The 19,641-nt window shown below is 49.0% G+C and overlaps 1 long non-coding RNA gene across 1 annotated transcript in view; it reads left to right on the forward strand.

The window, feature by feature from the left end:
• The window catches only part of LOC142591166 (uncharacterized), an 89,147-nt gene that overhangs the window by 52,079 nt on the left and 17,427 nt on the right, over nucleotides 1–19,641 (forward strand). The window contains exon 2 of the long non-coding RNA XR_012830371.1: nucleotides 18,080–18,279. This is a non-coding gene — a long non-coding RNA (uncharacterized LOC142591166). The remainder of the gene's footprint in view (nucleotides 1–18,079; nucleotides 18,280–19,641) is intronic.

A 19,641-nucleotide genomic window follows, 5' to 3' on the forward strand; every position in this document is an offset into this window, starting at 1 on the left:
ACGATCTGAAGGGGTCCACGTGGTGCGCCTTAAACCCTTTTACGGACGCTGACGAACTTCCTTATTTTGTTGTTTTCTTTGCTACGAGTGCTTTTCTTTATTACTTTCGTTTGTTTGCAACTTCGGGTCGATGCTGTTTAAGAGGGGGTATTGACACGTGTACTTATCTTTATCGGGCGACCACGTTTCGCCGCCTAACAAATATTATCGCACACCGCGGGACGCGCCTGCATGTATCCGAAGCTTCTGGAAAGTTATCGATGCTTCTATCCGCTGTCTGTTGTCGCCGAACCTTGTGTTATCTGATTTCATCGCCTGACGCAAATGGTGTAGAATTTTATGGAAGGCACGCGGGTCCGAACGATTAGTCTGGAACACTCGACGACTGCTGTATAAAAGCCGACGCGCTTGACCCGCTGATGAGATTTTCGACGATCGCCGACCGTGTTCGCCGCTATCGTTGCGCTATAAATGTAGCCTGTTTTTGTGGGCACAAGTTCGTCCAATAAAAGTTAGCTTTGTCTTTCACAGTATTGCAAATGTGTTGTTCAACGTCACCACCACGTGACAATAGTTTAGTACAAAAATTTATTGACTTTGCCAAATTCGACAATTGAGTTGGCCCGCTTTCAATATCCACTTTCCCCACTCCCAAAATTGACTTGGCCCACTCGCAAAATTGACTTGGCCCACCACCAAAATTGACTTGGCCCACGACCAAAATCTAGGTGACCCACACGCCAAATCTTTGCCAAATTCTTAACTTGAGTTCACCCACGTTAAAAACCTACCTGGTCCATTGCCAGAATCAGAATCAGTTTTATTCATGACAAAAACGGGGATAATTACATGATAAGATATACAAAAATTGACTATGCCCACCCCTAAAATTTGAATGGTCCACCCTCAAAATTGACTTTGCCCAATTCAAGCTCATGACCAAGTGAAAAGTATGGCGTTTAAGAGTCCTACTGTTTTCGCATTCAGTGCACGCAGGCGACTTAAGTGCCTTGTAGCTTTTCTTTTTCGGCGAAGGCGAGAACTCAGCACGGTTTGTTTCATTGCACTAGAAATGTAGGTCAGCGTGCTGCCGCCCAGCCAGGCTAACACCTGATGCACTCGGTCTAGGCACTTCGGCGTGAGATAGGACATAACCTATTTCGGAGCCGAACATTGCCGGTTCACGATTTCACGAGTTCACGGTTTCACCATTTCACGAGTTCACGGTTCAGCGTCACTGCGCCAGGCGCTAGTCTGGATGAGCGTACGCTTTTTGCCGACGTAGCGGAACTAAGACGTGCTTAGTACGCGTCTGCGCTACGCTAGAATATAACTTGCCCATCACACTCACTGAGCTAGGGCTTCGTCAGGGCGTCAGGGCCTTGCTAAGGCTTCGTCAAAGGTGACCACTGCATTGCGATCAGTGAGGCCAGCACACTCATTGCGCTTCCCCGCCTGCTAAAATATGCCAGAGCGCATGTGCACTGAAACGCGCTTCTCTGAGTCCTCGGAAGTATTCTGTAGGAGTCCACTTGGTGGACTGTCGAATTCGGCCACTGCTAATTGGCTGGGGCCGCTCGCAGCCTCCTCTTTCGTACAGCTGCATTCAATCGGCAGCGGTCGAAATTGACAGCCCACTAGGTGAAGTTTTACAGAATACTCCCCCCCCCCCCTTGAAGTATTGGGTGCCTCCCACTGGGCGCGGTGGCACGCGGGCCGCGGATCACCTTATGGAAGATGATGATATTTATTGTCATCCCGTTTGAAATTGGGGCGGGGACAAATAGTCACATAACCTGCTTGCTTTGTTCAAGATTTACTTGATCTGTCGCTATGAAGCCTTTTGCCTATCTCATCTCGTCCTTAACTTTCGTATTTAAAATCTCTAGCACTATGCTGTACCATTTCATACCCTTGCAAGATTCCGATTCAATCAATCTCTTCCCTGTTTTCTTTTTTTCTGTCAATACTATAATTGTCTCTTACTTATCACGACTGCTGAAGCAAACTCGGACACTTTCACACCATCCGATGGAGGTCGCGTCCGTTAAGGTGGTTATTGACGGCGGCACTGTGCAAGACGACAGAGACACAGACTGACATCCCACCCACTTTACAGCTACTTATACTCGTTTTATTTTATTATATGCTTAGTTGCTAACCATTGCTACACATTTTGGGCATGACGAGGTATCATTTTATATTATTTTCATTATTAAAGGAAAATCAGATATCCACTCGTTCGTAGCAATTGCTACAAAGGAAACCCATACGGGCTCCTCGAAAGAAAAGCTTCGCAATCGAATAAAAATTCGTCCTGCTCCGGGACTCCAACCCGGAAACACCGCCTTTCTGGGGCAGCCCCTCCATCGTCTGAGCTAACCAGGCGGCTAGCAGACGGCAGGGCGAAGTCGACTTTGTCAACAAATCCAAGCAAAGGCAAGACCTAGACGGAGTAGTTCTGCGGAAACCCGCAAGGTGGAGAGATGTAATTAAAACAGGGAAAATCAGATATACTTTGCTTTCGTACGATAATCGATGTGATCATGCGAATATATATATATATATATATGCGTGTGTGTGTGTGTGTGTGTGTGTGTGTGTGTGTGTGTGTGTGTGTGTGTGAGCGAGAGAGAGAGAGAAAGAGTACGGGCTTGGCAAACAAATCTTTGCCGTTTACGGCTTCCTCTGCGCTTTGCAGTCTCTTGTTGTCGCGCGTTGGCACGGTTCGAATGTTACATACGACTGCATCAGAATAGACGACTATGAGGTAGTGCCTTCCTATTAGTCTCCTTTCTTTTAAGTGGTTTCTCTTTCTCTAAGTTTCGTGCTAAAAGAAATTAGATCTTACAATGTTCAGCTTATTACAGAGAGCGAGAGAGAGAAACAACTTTATTTTCCACTGCAAAGTTGGAAGTTAGGGCACGTAGGCCTAGTGCAGCTCTCAGGTGGGGGCGACGGCTTGGGCCCACGAGACGAGTGCCAGTCGTGTTTTCTTGTCTGCTCTTGTAAGCAGCTCGTTCCAACCCTACTCGAAGGGAGCTGGTAGCAATGATTGCGGGGGAGGCTTCTTCGAATCACTACAATCAATTAGTGAATCATCATTGTTTCCCCTTTTTACGTGTCATAAGAAGTTCGTAGTTGGCTTATTTGGTGCCTTCAGTAATTTTTACGACAAACATTCTTTGTATTTGGTGAAAATAACTTGCTTGTCGTCGGTAATGTCGAAGCAAAGTACACACGTTGAATTAACATGCGCAAGATAGCCTTGGTGGGACACATGACACAGCTATGAGGAGTTCTATCTTAAAGCATCAGCACTTTAGGGTACCTCACGCACTTTCCAGGGGCTAACAATCTATGAGTCAATGTATGTACGTTGAACTAACCGGTTTCTCTTCTACCTGGGCCACTGTGTAGTCTATAGTTGAATGGGAAGTGCACTGGACTGCTGAGTTCGAAACCAGCTGTCGGCCGACTTGGGTCACTGTGTACGTTGAAATGTGCAGAAACACGTGCTACTCATCAACGAATCTCTTTCACGGCGGCATGGGCCCCTCCGTTCATCAAGCTTTTTGACTCAGAATTGGAGCCCTCGCTATGGGCCACTCAATCTGTGCTGGTTTTCCATAAATCTCTTTAATGCCAGCTTGTGTCACTGGCTGTGCGCCAGTAGGTGTTGCCGCTCTTCAGTGAACATCTTTGGCGTCAGCTCTGGTGACCTAAGTATGTGCCAGTCGAAACGTGTTGCTCTACATTGAAATAAAACATAAATTTCTCGAACGTTTGGTTGAACGAACCCACGTCACAACGGTTTCTCGGCGACAGGAATCCGGTGCTCGGCAGGCTGCACCACAAAAGCACTGTGCATATGCGGCGTTTCAATGAACGTATTTCAGGTGAACGCTTAAGCGAGATGCGCCACAAGAGGGAGAGAGAGAGAGAAGGGAAAAAGAAAAGGCAGGAAGATTAACCAGACAGAGTCTAGTTTGCTACCCTACACGCGGAGAGGGGAATGGGGACTGAAAGAGAGAGAAAACATGACTATATACCACACTTTCACGTGCACTAAATTAGGTGTAGGATGTCTATAGTCGGGCACTCAAGTCTGTTTCCTTCCGGTAGTGAAGAAGAGCTCGAACTGCGTTCTGGCCTAATGAACTGTGGGGCCAGGTTCTCAAGACCTTTGCTTCTATAAATGGCCTGTCATCGAGTCTATTCAAGGCGTACAAGCGAGAACAGTGGCACAGAAGATGACCGATGCTTTCTTCCCACTTTCACTTAGCGCACATTGGTGAGTCCGCCATTTCGATATGATAGCTGTAGGAGTTGATGAGTGCTACTCCTACCCACAGCCGATACAGCAGTGTTGCTTCACGTTGTGAAAGGTTCGCTGGTAATTTAAGTTTCAGTGATGGGTCGAGGCTGTATGAACGAGACTTGGAGTTCTGTGGTGTATGCCAGTAACCTAATGCGATGGTACGAGCGAGGTCGCGAAGCTCTCTTGCAGCGTCTGCTCTCGATAAAGGTATAAGGAGTGTCGGTGCTCCATCCTGGGCACGTCAGGCGGCGTCATCGGCGGGGTGCTTACCAACGATGCCACAATGTCCCGGCAGCCACTGAAAGACGATATTATGTCCTCGTTCCGAAGCGCAATGGCAAGTTTTGTTGATTTTGGGCACCAGCTGTTCATATTTGCCGCGTCGTAAACCGCGCAAACTCTTGAGGGCTGCTTTGGAAACGCAAAATATTCCTCATTTGTAAGGCCGGTATTTTTCAATATATTGTACAGCAGCGCGAAGAGCGGCAAGTTCGTAACCTGTAAATGTCGTTACGTGTGAAGTCTTAAATTTGATAACGACCGATTGAGACGGTATAACAATGGCGCCCGTGAATTTTCCTAACATGGTCCGAACATGGTGAACATGGTTTCGGTTAGCGTATGAACAATGCAAAAGTTCCAGTGTGATCTGCTTGAGAGCCGCGGTAGTCAGGGTAGCTTTCTTCACTATCCCTAGAACAGCAAGGTAGACAGGAGGCTTTTTCAAGCACCACAGAGAGGATGGCGTTCTTGTGGCGGGTGAGTGCCCCAATGACAAAGAGTGCCGGTTAGTCGCAACTGATCTGGAGAACGCTGCCTTGGGTCTTTTCTTAGACAAGCGAGCGAGATGGTGGTCAGGGACTATGGATATATGGCGATTCGCCTGGAGTGCGTCGATAGCTATATAGATCATTATTGTGTGGGTCTCACGGTGGCCGCAAATGCACTGGGCAAGTGCCGAAGTTCAATGAATCTTTCGCTAGCTTGGGTTGCTGTGTATGTTACATTGGATGTGCGGCAAGCCAGAGAACAATTCTCCACGTTCGCACGCACTGGCCCGGCACGCTTATCGTCTAGGAGGTGACGCGCGAACTTCTTAGCAGCGCCACTAGATGGTGCAGGGGTGTCCAGAAAGAAGCCCAGATAGGAGCCCGGCTGCCGCATGACGCGTTTCTGAGCGTTTGCACGAACTGGCACGCCATACATTTCAATGGCCGCGCGTAGTCTTGACGAGGGCGCCACTAGATAGCACTGAATGTTTTTAAGCAAGCACGAAAGAGAAGTCCCACTCCTGTACACGCTTCGTACATAACTATTCGATAGTGGCTGTACGCGGTGCCGTTATATTCCTTCACTTCTATACACATGACCGTCGACTTTCATCCTGAGAAGGGTTCCGCCAATTTCTTGCTACACAGTTCCGCCACTTATCGCCGCAGCATAAGGCCATACACAGTTACCTTCTGCAGTGCCGTGGTTTAGTGAGACCACTTGACAGCTTTGGTACCAGGGTGTGTGTCACAGTGTATGTTCAGGTTCTTCAGTGAGCCTCTTCTGTGCCTACTGGGCTAGCTGAGTATGTTAGCTCTTCAATCAACCCCTTTCACGCCAAGCTGGTTTACAAAGTATGTGCCGCTTGTCAATCAGCCACTTTGATGCCCAGTTGGATCACTGGCTATGTGACACCGGGTATGTGCTGCTCTTGGATGAGCTTCTTTGACCCCATATGGTTTATTGGGTGTGTGCCACTCTTCACTGAACCTCTTTCATGCCAACTTGGCTTACTGTGCATGTGCCGCTTTACAATCAAGTTCTTTGACGCCAACTTGGCATCCTCTATGTGTGCCACTCTTTATTGAGCCTCCTTCACGCCTACTTGGGTAAACGAGTGTGAGCCACTGTATATGTACCGGTATTCATCAAATCGTTTTCTAACTTGCCCCATTGTGTGTATGCCGTCTTTAAGTGAACCCTTTTACACCAACTAAGGTTATTATGTGTACCACTGAGTATGTGACATTCTTTACCAACACAAAATAGTTTCAATTTTCTAAATTGGTCGGGAGAGTCGAAACCGCCACACAAGAATTGTGGCGGCGCTTAGAGATAGCGCTAGGCTTCTATGAAGAAGTGTGGGATAACTGCCGGGCTGCAGCGCACACCTCATACATGAGAAATGCTGGCAATAGCAAGTAGGTGTCTCGCTGCATTCCGTCAGTGCTCTTCGTATTAAGAACGACAGTCATCAAGGGAATGTTATGTTGGCATTGGGTTTTTTTTCCATGCAAATGCATTTGTGAAGGAGCAAGACAAAATTTGTTGACGGTCATGTTGAAAATTTATCTGTGCTTTAAAATAAAACATTTTCAAAGCAAGTTTCCCAATACTTGAAGCACCGTCACTAGTTCTTTGGCAGCCTCTTAAAAACACCTTAGCTATATGGTTGTTCACTAACTCAAGATCAGTGCTAAAGTTCTGCAACAAAATTGATGAGTGCATCCTTATTTATTGGCCCTCAACTGTTCTTTATATAAATGGAGAAAATTATTTGAACTTAGAATAGGCTAGTTTGCCAGAAAAGATACTTCAATGTGTTCAGCAGAAGCGGAGTTATTGGCAATCAAACACGCCTTTCGAGGTGCTTCCCCCCTTCCTCAGTTCCTTACACTGCGAAGGCTACGGCGAAGTGAGGCGTGCCCAGGATACTGCGCCTACTCAATGTAACCATGGCACACAGTCCAAATTTTGTTTTGGTTGTTAACGTAGACGCCATTACTTCCGAATTTTGACGCCTACCACGCGAAAAACTTAAGCCCAGCGCGGTTGTTCTAAGCGAGCCGTAGTGCGCTTAGCCAGTCGACTCAGCGCGGCGCACCACAGCAGCCACGGTATCTAGGCTACGTAGCAGACCGCAGCTACATGCTGCTGCGGGGCATATGCGCAGCGTTTGCCATGTGCACGACAGGGTTGGGGTGCGCACTCGCACTCATCTCGCCGTGCTACGTCAGCTATACATGCTGCGGACGAGCTTTGTCCTGCGCCAGCCCGACCACCAGCTAGTATTTTTAAACGCTATCAACGACTCGACAAGGCTTCTAACCAGAAGCGGCCAGGAGTCAGCAGGCTCTGGCAAGCGTGCGTGTGGTCTGACCTTCCGTTTCACGCAGTTCGAGTCTAGTTGAGTGTTCAAAACTAGTCGAAATTAGGGAGACCCTACGGCTACGACACCGATAAGGAAGTTGGCCAACGTTTTCTGCCTAGCTTTCTTTCGTTCCTTGGTTCATTCTTTCTCTTTCTGTGTTTTTCCATTATTTATGTCTTACGAACTATGCTTTTTCAGTACTGAAGGGTAAAATTTTGGGGAAAAAATTCAAAATAAGTTCTACGCGAGTGGCCACGGCCCAGCGTGAGCAGACGATAGTCGGCTTCTTCTGGAAGTACCTAATTATTATGGAAATTCGAAAGCAGATTTTTTCTCACTTAAGCCTGTTTATTAAAAAGCGCCAATCAATATATTCAGTAATATCAGGCCGAAGCGCACTGACTCAAGCACCCTTCTGGACTGACGTCAGCTTTTGCCCAATAGCATCGGCATGTGGGAACCAGGTTAAACACGAAATGGAGCGTCCCGAAAATTGTGAGAAACAGGCTTCTGTTGAAAAGACAGCGCTTGAGAGAAGGGCAACTTCGTGCTCGGCTTGCGAGCTCCACGCGCCGCGCACGGCTGCAAAACTTCTCTCAGATGTTCGCAGCTGCGCATGCCGTCCGCGGACTTTTTTTCCACCGAGCCCGATGGATGGTTCATGACCCCACAAAGGTATTGTTTAACCTATAGCAAAAGCAGCGGAATGATTCTGTGCGGACCTGTACAGTGGACAGAGGAGCCACGATATCTCCATTCGAAGCAGTAATGAGAAGCTTGCAAAGACTGCTATAACTAGTGATGAGATCAGAAGGACCTTGCAAGACATGAAGCGGGGAAAAGCGGCAGGAGAAGATGAAATAACGGTCGATTTATTCAAAGATGGAGCAACCATAATAATTTAATCACGGGTGGCTCTCAACGAAGTGTCTATTATTGAGTTCGAGGGTCCCAGAAAACTGGAAGTATGCAACCGTTATACTAATCCACAAAAAGGGAGATGTTAAAGAATTGAAAAATTATATGCCCATTACCTTGCTTCCAGTGTAATTCAAGATATTCACCAAGAAAGTCATCAATAAAATAAGGATAACAATAGACTTTAGTCAACCAAGGGAACAAGCAAATTCAAGGAAGGAATACTCTACGACGAACCACATCCATGTCATCAATTAAGTAATCGAGATATCCGCAGAGTACAATCAGCCACTCTATATGGCTTTCATAGATTACGAAAAGGCACTTGATTCGGTAAAGATACCTACAGTCATAGAAGCATCAAGTAATCAAGGAGTACAGGCCGCTTAAGTAATTACCTTGAAAAATATCTACAGGGGTTCCACAGCTACCTTTATTCTACACAAGAAAAGTAGGAAGATACCTATAAAGAAAGGGGTCATTACAGGAGACGCAATCTCGCCAATGCGTTTCAATGCGTGCTTGGAAGTATTCAAGCTATTAAACTGGGAAGGCTTAGGAGTAAGGATCGACGGCGAATACATCAGCAACCTTCGGTGTACAGATGACAGCGTTCTGTTCAGCAACACTGGAGACGAGTTACAACAAATGATTGAGGACCTTAACAGAGAGAGTCTAAAAGTAGGGTTGAATATTAATAATCAGAAGACAAAGGTAGTTATGAATATTCGGGCAAGCAAACAAGAGTTCAGAATCGCCGGTGAGCCTCTAGGGTCTGTGAAGGAGTACGTTTACCTCGGTCAATTTTTCACAGGGAACTCTGATCATGAGAGGAAAATTAACAGAAGAGTAAAAGTGTGTTAGAGCGCATACGGCCGACATTGGTCCGCTCCTGACTGGAAGCATACCGTTATTATTGAAAAGGAAGGTGTACAATCAGCCCATTTTACCGGAACTAACCTATGGGGCCGAAACTTGTAGACTGACAAAGAAGCTTGAGAACTCGTTAAGGACGGCGCAAAGAGCGATGGAACGAAGAATGCTAGGAATGACGTTAAGAGACAAAAAGATAGCAGTTTGGATCATACAGCAAAGGGGTATAGCCAATATTCTAAATGACACCACGGGAAAGCAAATCGAGCTGAGCAGGTCATGTAATGCACAGGTTAGATAACTGGTGGACCATTAGGGTCACAGAATGGGTACCAAAAGAAGGGGAGCGCAATCAGGGACGGTAGAAGAATAGGGGAGGCGATGAAATTAGAAATTTGTGGGCGCTAGTTGGAACCGGTTTGCGCAGGACAGGGGTAATTGGAGATCACGGGGTTGCCTTCGTCCTGCAGTGTACGTAAAATATTGTGCACATAAGACAGCAGCAGTGTACAGATGCAATAAGGTACAATCTCCACCATCGACAAGTTACCTATGAGCCTGGTGACCAAGTTTGGGTTTGGCCCCTCATTAGACGGCGAGGCCTCAGCGAGAAACTCCTGAGCAAGCACTTCGGACCATACACAGTACTAAGGCGTCTAAGTGACGTGAACTATGAAATGATTCCAGACGGAGACCTGCCATCGCACAAGCGCCGATTACCATGCGCAGAGATTGTACATGCCATCCGCCTCAAGCCGTATTTTACAATATCATGATGACGATGATGATGATGATGAAGGAAGAAAGCTTACAAGTTTTGTCGCGAGTCAGAAAAGTAGGTGTGCATTCAGAAGTAGTACAATTGTTCTCTTTATAAAAAATACAGCCTCTATGAAAACACCCTGATTTTATAAAAAAAAGTTCTTGTATCTGAAACACTACCTAATTCCCATATCACTGAATATTAGCTATTACTTGCCTGCTTTTTATACATATGTGTGCCTTTGCGAATTCTTGAACGCACAATTACGACTTCTTGAACGTACAAAAGGTTAGCCGGATTCTCTTTAAATAAATGTTTGCGTGCGCAAATTTTGATAAAAATTCACAGTTTGTGATAGCAAGGACACTCTTGTATTAGGAATTCAAAGAGTACAAAACGTAAGGAAAAATTGAAAGGTGCAATACGAAGCTAACTTTCTTAGCTTTTACTATAAACCTCGTTGTTCGTCTTCATTCTTCTGGTGCACGCGTCAAATATGACATCCGCGACAGAAAAAGAAATGTAACTACTAATCTCTTTCATTATAAGTGTCTCGCCCTAACAAAATTTCTGTTGTACAAAGGCATTGTACAAAAGTGCCACAAAGGAGGGGAGGAGAAAAAGCATTTAACAAAAAAAAATTTTTTTGGACGATGATGATTCTCAGCGGTAACGTGTTAACATTGAATCAATATACCGACACAACGTGTTGCGACAGCTTAAACAAATCCTGTATGAGGCATGTATGGCAGCAGGATTCCTCTTTCGCGCACATTTAAGGACACTCGGCCCCATCTAGTGCCGCCGCCGCCAAGACTGCGCGTGACTGTCGAAATTCATGGCTCGCCGGTGCGGCCGAACGCTGAGAAACGCGTCATGCGCTAACCGCACTCTTCCCTCACGCTTCTTTCTGGACATGCTGCGCCATCTAGTGGCACTATCGAGAAGCTCACGCGTGCCCTTCGAGACCGAGAAGCGTGGCGCCGGTTTCTGCGAATGCCGAGAATCGTTCCCTCGCTTCCGCACTCTCAGTGGCACATACTCAGTGTCCCACGTTAACGAGAGCCTCATTGAAAAGCGACAGATACCCAGTACATTTGTGGCGCAGCCTATTAACGCGTCGGGTCGCTTTCCTTGAGGAACCGCTTTCATATGGGTTTGGTTCCGCTCAGCATCAGAGAAATTCAAGGGATATTTTTCGTCATCGTAAAACCGTAAATTTCTAATTGCACACACGTAGTGAGGAGGGCGCTGCGGTCGCCGAGGTGAGCGGCGCGTTCACATGGGCTCTGTCTTCTACAACTGATTTCGCAGCGATTTCAACGGTATTTCACCGCCAATCTTTCACCAACGGATCCGTGAAGTCGAGAGGCATCGACGGATACCCAATTTTGAGGTGTGATACAATTCTTCGCAAAGACATTGAACTTTGTGTGCTCCGACCACGCCGTAGCCTCACTAGGTCTAGGCGTGTACGCCAGACGCTAGGCGTAGCCGGCGCTACAGCTGCTCGCCGCCGACGGATGCGGTGCCACGTATACGGACTCTTTCCAACGAAGCCGCACAAGCTAACGAACGTGACTAAAGAATGTACGTGCACGTGATCGCGGAAGACATTTCCACCGGTGAAATTACAGAAGAAGCCGGAGGGAAGACCGCTGGAGCGTGGCGTTCGAGACCCCGAGACCGCGGTGCGAACTCGACGCACGCCATTGATGCAAGAACAAACGCGCCCTGCAACGGCCAGCAAGGTACGAAACCCAAGCATTTCAAAGGAAAGGTTATCAAAGCGGGACGCATGCCCAGACTTCCGAAGGAGGAAATCAAAATCGTGGTTCGACCACAAGGCGGCCTCGGCATCATTAAAGTCGGCGCTCCGACGGTCACCGCCGCAATCTTCGCGGCCGCCGGCATAACGGGAGACGAAAGTGCGGAAGACACGGCTTGTCCGAGCTCACACCAGAACATCATCGTCGTCAGCACTCCGAAACGAACGGACGCGGACCGGTATGCCTAAATGCGGCAAATTCACAACCAACACTCTTAAAACGGTTGCACCCTTTGGTGTGTATATTTGTCCCACAACAATAATCGTCATCTGCCTTGCTTGCGTTTCCTTTCTTGAAAACTCGGCGCTCGCTACTTTCCTGTCGAGAATGCTGCGTCACACTGATAACGCGCGTGCCGTTCGTGACTGGGAAGTACCGGGCTCGCAGCGTTAAAGAAAGGAAACGCGGGCATGACAGATGACGATTATTTTTGAGGGACAAGATAAGCCCCAAAGGGTGTAAATGTTTCTAAGAGTGAAGGGAAACCGCATGAAGTCAACGCGCATGAAACGGCACCTGATAATACAACCAAGGGAGTGATTCGTGGCATCCCCATTGAGGACGAACCCCGAGCACTGGACGAGAACATCGTAAACCCGAGAAAACCACTGGCACTGGTGGCCAAACGCATAGCCACTACGACCACGGTTATCATTGCCTTCGACGGAATCAAAGTGCCCAACCTCGTCAGGTACGAGAAAATCACTGGCACTGGTGGCCAAACGCATAGGCACTACGACCACGGTTATCATTGCCTTCGACGGACTCAAAGTGCCCAACCTCGTCAGGTACGGCGCAACACTAGTCCCTTGTACGTTGTATCGCAAGAAAATTGACATCTGTTACCAGTGCCGACGCATCGGCCACCGCATGGACGTTTGCCCAAATCTCGCCAACCGCATTTGTAGGGGCTGCGGAGGCCGCAACCCCGACCAGGGACACCAATGCTCGCCCAAGTATAACCTGTGCGGCGGCACTCACATGACGGCCGACAAGGCCTGCAAAGCAAGGTGCAAGACTCCGTACGAGATTCACAGACGACGATGGGCGCGCCAAAGCGCACACGACCAACTGACACAGCAAGACTTCCCGCCCATCCAGCCATCCAGACCCAGATCCATGTAGCGCGATCGCGTGGCCGGTCTCAGTCCCGCAGCCGGCAAAGGCACAGCCGCGCTCCGACAAGATCGAGATCCAGCACCCCAACTCCCGGAGACCACGTGAGCTGGGCGGACACTGTCCGGGGCATCGCGCGGGAGGGTGTCGTAAAAGCACCTGCAGTCCCACAGCAAAATCAAAAGGCCGATAATGGCATTTTGGAGGCGCTAAGAAAAGAGAACGCTATAATGCGCGAACTAGTCCAAAGGCTAATGTAAGAGATGCAGGAACTCAGACGCGAACGCGCCGTGGCGGAACAAAACAAACAGAACGCACAACAGTCGGTGCCGGCGAGCGTTCAAGACGCGGACGCGCCCGCCCCGAACAAACGGGCGATACAACAACAACAGCACGAGGGCAATTTGGAGAGCCAGGTGGTAGCGGAAGTTACACACATCAAGAAAATGCTATGCACCATGCAAAGTACCATTGAGACTCTACACGCAACAGCCCTCGGGCTCGCAAACAGGACCGATAACTTCGAAGAAAACATGCAGATAATAATGAATCACTCCGTATTCACGCAACACGGACACGTACCGGCGAGCAGTGATGCGGCACCGAGCTACCATCAAGGGCAGCCGGGTAACTCGCATCCGCATCAACATGACCAACGATAATCTAGGGATAGTAATATGGCAGTGGAACTGGCGCGGCTTCGCCGGCAAAAAGGCGGTTCTGCAGCAACACGTCAGGCACGCAACACGTAAACCGGACGTAATATTACTCTAAGAAACACTCACCAACGCGGCTATCTTAACAGGCTACAAAATACACGGCAGCAAAATCGAGGGGAGGGGTGTATGCACGCTCGTTAGGAAGCGTCTCACATTCGTTGTCCACGAACTAAGCGGCGTCCAGATGGAACTCGCTCTCATGGAACTGACACCCACCAAGCAGAGGAAACAAAGCATATTCATACTGAACGTATACAGCAGTCCGTCGAAACACCGCCAACGCTTCCGGGCGCTGTTTCAGAACACACTTAAGATTTCCGGGTCTCGGACGCTGATTGCAGGGGGCGATTTCAACGCGACAGATACGGCATGGGGCTACGGATACAGCACGACCAAGGGAAGACTACTCGGGCAAGATGCACAGGAACTCGACTTCACGCTACTTACAGATCCGGCGCACCCGACGAGAATCGGCAACTCCACTACCACGGACATGACCACGGACCTGACGTTCGTCCGAAATGCCGGGAGACGGCCACCACGTGGAAAACCACATCGACCGAACTGGGAAGCGACCACATAATCGTCGAAATACACGTCCAGACACCGGACAAGGCGCAGGGCAGTAAGCGAAAATTTAAATGGACCGATTGGGAAGATTTCGGAAACAAATGAGACCGACAACAGTCTTCAGGAGATACGATCACGTACATCGAAGCCTGGACCCGCTCGCTGGTCGCAGACGCCAAAGCATCAACCAAAGCCGTCGAAACGGAGGTCGAAACTGACAAGATGGACAGCTGCCTGGCGCATCTCATCGAGGCGAAGAGCTCAGTCCTGGCCAGGTGGAAGGGACAGAGACTCAATCTGAGACTCTGAAAAAAAAATAGCAGAGATCAACCGCAACATCGAGCAGCACTGCCGAACGCTCAACCGCCAGCAATGGGACGAATGAGGCAATGCAGTCGACGGGCCAACTACACAACGGGAAATCGTGGAAACTGCTCAGGTATCTGTTGGATGAAACGAAGACCAAGTCCCACCAGAGGAACTGCCTCGCCCGTCTGTTACACAGGGAGGTCGAGAAGCACGGCGAAAATGCAGTGTCCCTCCGGTTACGAGCAAAGTGCTTGCCGCACACTTCGACCGCACAACACGGCCCATATGAGGGGGATCCGAATGCAGGATTGGATAAGGACTTAGCGCAGAAGAGATCAGGACGGCGCTGCACAAGCTCCACAGCAGATCGGCTCCGGGTCCCGGCGAGGGGTCGAATCGTGCCCTGAAGAATCTCCACGACCGATCCGTAGAACCGTTAACGGCATTCATCAACGACTGCTGGCAGCGCGGCAGCCTCCCTCAACAGTGGAAAACTACGAGAATGATACTAATCCCTAAACCCGGAAAAGCGCCGAGCCTCGACAACCTTCGCCCCATATCGCTAACGTCGTCCGTCGGCAAAGCCATGGAGCACGCACTGCCTAACCGCAGGCAAGCCCACTTAGAGCAGAAAGGGGCGTACCCACCATCCATCATAGGATTCCACCCACACTTGTCCACGCAAGACGCAATGATACAACTGAAACACCAGGTGCTCGATGGCAAGACGAGAGGCACCAGAGCGATTCTCGGCCTCGACCTCGAAAGCGCGTTCAATAGAATCGCGCACTCGGCGATCTTACACCAGATATTGTGGAAAAACCTATGTGTACGCACGTGCAACTACGCAAAAGATTTCCTGACAGGCAGGTGAGCTGTTTTAATGGCAGGGGACCTCCAGCTGGAAGAGCGAACGCTGGGAAGCACCGGCACCCCACAGGACTCCGTCATTTCACCCATGCTCTTCAACATTGGTCATGATCAGGCTAGCAGAAAAGCTACAAGAACTCAAAGACGTCCGGCACACCTCATACGCCGAAGACGTAACCCTCTAGGTGCACGAAAGAAGTGACGGTCACATCGTAACGGCACTGCAGTTAGCAATCGAGACAATAGAGGAGTACCTTGTGGGTACGGGGTTACGATGTTCGCCGAAAAAGTCCGAACTCCTACTCTACCGCCCCACGCAGAGGGGCAGACAACCCGGGTGTGGTTGGAATGCGGTGACGACCATGCGAGAATGTGAAGAGGTCAGACTACGCACGAGAAACGGAGCAACCATCCCGATAGTGCAGAGAATTAGGGTCCCTGGCATGATAATCGAGGCCAACGGCGTCAACGGCGAAACGATAGCTAAATTAAAACACAAGACGGCTAACGCCATGAGAATCCTCAAAAGGGCCACTAGCAGAAGAAATGGAATGCGGGAGGCGAGTCGCACACGACTCATACACTCTTTCGTCATGTGCCATATTGCGTACGTCGCGGCATTCGACAACTGGTACAAGGGAGAAAAAGCCAAGAATAGCGTCCTCATCCGCAGGGTGTACAAGATAGCACTGGGTCTACCGAGTCCACCAGCACGCACCACTTGCTCCAGCTCGGGCTTCACAACAAGCTTAGCGAAATCACCGAGGCGCAGCGCACTTCACAACTAGAAAGATTACCGGGCACGAGAGCAGGACGCCGGATCATGGGAAGTCTCGGCATCCGCTACCACGTACAACAAGGCCAGAAAGTCGCCGTTCCCGACGTGATCAAACGCTAAGAGTCGACCCGATTCCACGGAACGACCACCCAGAACACAACCGGGGAAGAAGAATGGCCAGGGCCAGAGTCCTCCTACACATCCAAGGAGACGAAACGGGGACACGGTTCGTTGACGCCGCGGAACACGCAGAATGCTCGCGATTCGCGGTTGCGGTCGTCGATTCAAGTGACAAAACGCTTATAACGGCTAGTGTAGCGTGCGAGCGCGCAGAAGCGGAGGAAGCGGCGGTGGCACTCGCCCTCACGGATCCGACGTGCACCACGGTTCTCTGCGACTCGCGACAAGCGGTCAGAAACTTCGCCAGAGGATGGATCTCACGGAGAGCGGCCTGAGTCCTGAGCAATCGACAAGTCCACGGGAGGTAAATTTTCAAACCAGAATCTAGTGTTTCCCGGCGCACATGGGAGAAGTGCCGAAGACATATCGCAACCGAAACGAGACGGCACACGCCAAAGCGCGCGAGCTCATGAACCGCGCTGGCGACTGTCGTCCGTGGAACAGCACCAAAGACTGCTTGACCAGCTACAACGAAATTACCAAGGCCATCTGCCTGGCTCGCCGAACCTTCCCTCCGCCCAGCGACAAGCTGGACATGGCACAGGTGATGGCCCTCAAACAACTGCAGACACTCACGTATCCTAACCTGGCACAATACCACAGGCCATAGAGTTTCTCACTACATTACCTAGAGGGAAATCTGGCGCTGCTGCGCTGTGGTATGCATGGGAATGCCGTTATATTGTGGATTCGGATTGGCATCGTTCTCGTAGAGACAGGACACCTTGAAGACGCGCTTGGCAAGTACCGTTCCGTCTGTCACAATGATTCATTTTCTACTAGAACAGCACGTGAAAAGCTGTTTTAGCTTTATTATTACGTGAAAACATGTTTTGTTTAACTATGAGAACTTATTATTGTGTGTACGACTACATGTTACGTAAAAAGTATCAGCGGGCCGCTAAAGTTGGAGGACAGACGACAAGGTTCGCGCTTGCTTTGAAACAGTTGGTCGTCTGTTCTTGATTTTCTTCGCTTGGTCATGTATCGTGGGTGAGTAAAGAAGTAATATGCGGGAATGGAAACGTGTTATGAAGATTTTACTTTAAGGACGCGTTATTTGCCTAGCCATATCCACGTTTTAGACGAAGCCTCTTACAACACCAGCCAACGCAAGCCTCGCAGACACACATACCGTCATTCCCATGACGGCACGGTGCCCCCTTAAGAAACTCCCATAGACGGTGGCGCCAGATTACCCTCTAGGTGTTATAGTGAGAAACTCTATGCCACACGCTGTACCCCGGCACATACCCAACAAATATATGCAAGGTCTGCCACACTGATATAGCCACTTTAACTTACATGCTCTGGGACTGTAACAAAAACCCGCACCGTGCAAGCTCCGGAACCCTTCCGCCGCGGTGGGCAGCTGCCTTGCGCAGCCCCAGCCTCGGTGACCAACTCTGGGCCGTCCAGCAGGCCCGCGAGGTGGCGACGAGGCAACACCTCGCCGTCCCCACGTGGGAGACCTAAGGCCCCGTCGGCGTAAGCTCTGCAGGACTCTCAATAAAGTTGTTACCAACCAAACACACCTAGTTACTCAAGTTAGCATCAGAGAAGTTCGTTGGAGAGTGGCACACATCTACTTGCACATACAGCAGTGAAACAGACAGCCACTTCCAAAGCAACATATATTCGTGATATCACCAAGCGCAAATTGCGGTAGTATTTTTCCTTCTTTGTTTCAGGGTTGGATGAAACGGTAATTTCTGTTTCGTTGTCGTCTCTACAAGTGAAATTGCGAACCAGTTTTATAGAAGTCTACAAGCAGACACAGGAATGATGAAGATACTGTTGCTAGTCGTGCTTCCATTGTCTACTTCCATTTTGCATCTTGCTTCGGCCATGGACTGCAACTACCATACCAGCTTACACGCCTTTTGGAACGGTGAGTTCACTTATTCTGACCTATCCACAAGACCAAATCAAACCCTCTACTGTGAAGAAAAGAGCGAGGAAAAGAGCGTTGAATAAAAGAAAAGCGAAAAGGCTTAATGCGAGAGCGCCTGTCTGGCCTGCTAAAAAATTTGCATAGAAAATTGGCATAAATAAAATAGAGTGAACAGTGATGATAGGAATGTTACCATGACAAATCACCTGCTTCTCGAGCCGACATGATTAGCGTCCCTTATTACTGTAAATCAAGATACAGACCTTATATACATGCAGGTTTTATATAATCAGCACGCGATATTCAGACAGAAAATTCATGAATACTTGTGTGCTGGAGATATTTTACATACATCACAGTGCTCAGCAAGTAATGGCAGTCATCACGACTTTTAATTCGCTGTCGCATGTCCGGACAGGCTTCCCTTAAAAAATTTAACACAGCTCAGTTTAACAGAAAGCTAAAGTCAGTTCTTGCAGCTCGTCGACCATTGCGTGCAGCTGCGAAGGCTCCCCAAAGATTTTACAGCGAAGCTGTTTTAGCTCTGCCTCTCAATAGGTATTTCCGGTAAGTAGGCAAGGACTCAGCCAATCAGCAGGAGGCGCGGATTGCGTGCTCCGCTGCGGCCCTTGCCGCACCACCAGATGGCACCCGCCTCCGCTCTTGGATTTAAAGTAGCCGTAATTATCAACCGATCAGCAGTGGGTATAAGCAAGAGACATTTATAGTATGGGTGCCGGGAAAGCAGGGAGGAGACTAATGCGACCGAATACACTGCAGGCATAGGCAGCGGTACAAGATAGATAGAGAAAATAAGTATATGCAAAAATGCTAGAATAAAAGTATTGATGGGATACCTGAGTAAATCAAGGAGGCTAGGTGTCGAATCGTCCCTGCCCCGTTTCAAAGGAGAGGCTAATAAGTAATGATCATCATCGTCATCACCGAGTTCGGTGCATAGAGATTTCAATAGTTCAGAATAGGCCTTCATGAATAGTATATCTAGATATTAAAGGAGCCGACGACAGCGTAGAATGGGAGTTGTTATGGGATATTCCCAAGCACGAAGCACATATGACGATTTCGTTGAGCTGCCGAAGGAGCTATATAGAGACAACGGAGTGAACATTGTACGGGAAGGTCGAAATCTTAATGAAATGATGGAAATTCACCAAACACTGAAGCAACGACGCCCTCTGTCACAATTCCTGTTCAGGCCTTATGTTAAGCGCATAGCACGACAGCTGCACAGCAGTCAATTAAGATTTGATTTATCATAAGCGTGTTACGGACAAATGGGGCAACAGAAGATCCCCGCGGTGAAGTATGCGGGCGACACAGCGCTACTAGCAAACAATG

This window comes from Dermacentor variabilis, chromosome 8 (assembly GCF_050947875.1).
Source record: "Dermacentor variabilis isolate Ectoservices chromosome 8, ASM5094787v1, whole genome shotgun sequence".
NCBI classification, from domain to species: Eukaryota; Metazoa; Arthropoda; class Arachnida; order Ixodida; family Ixodidae; genus Dermacentor; species Dermacentor variabilis.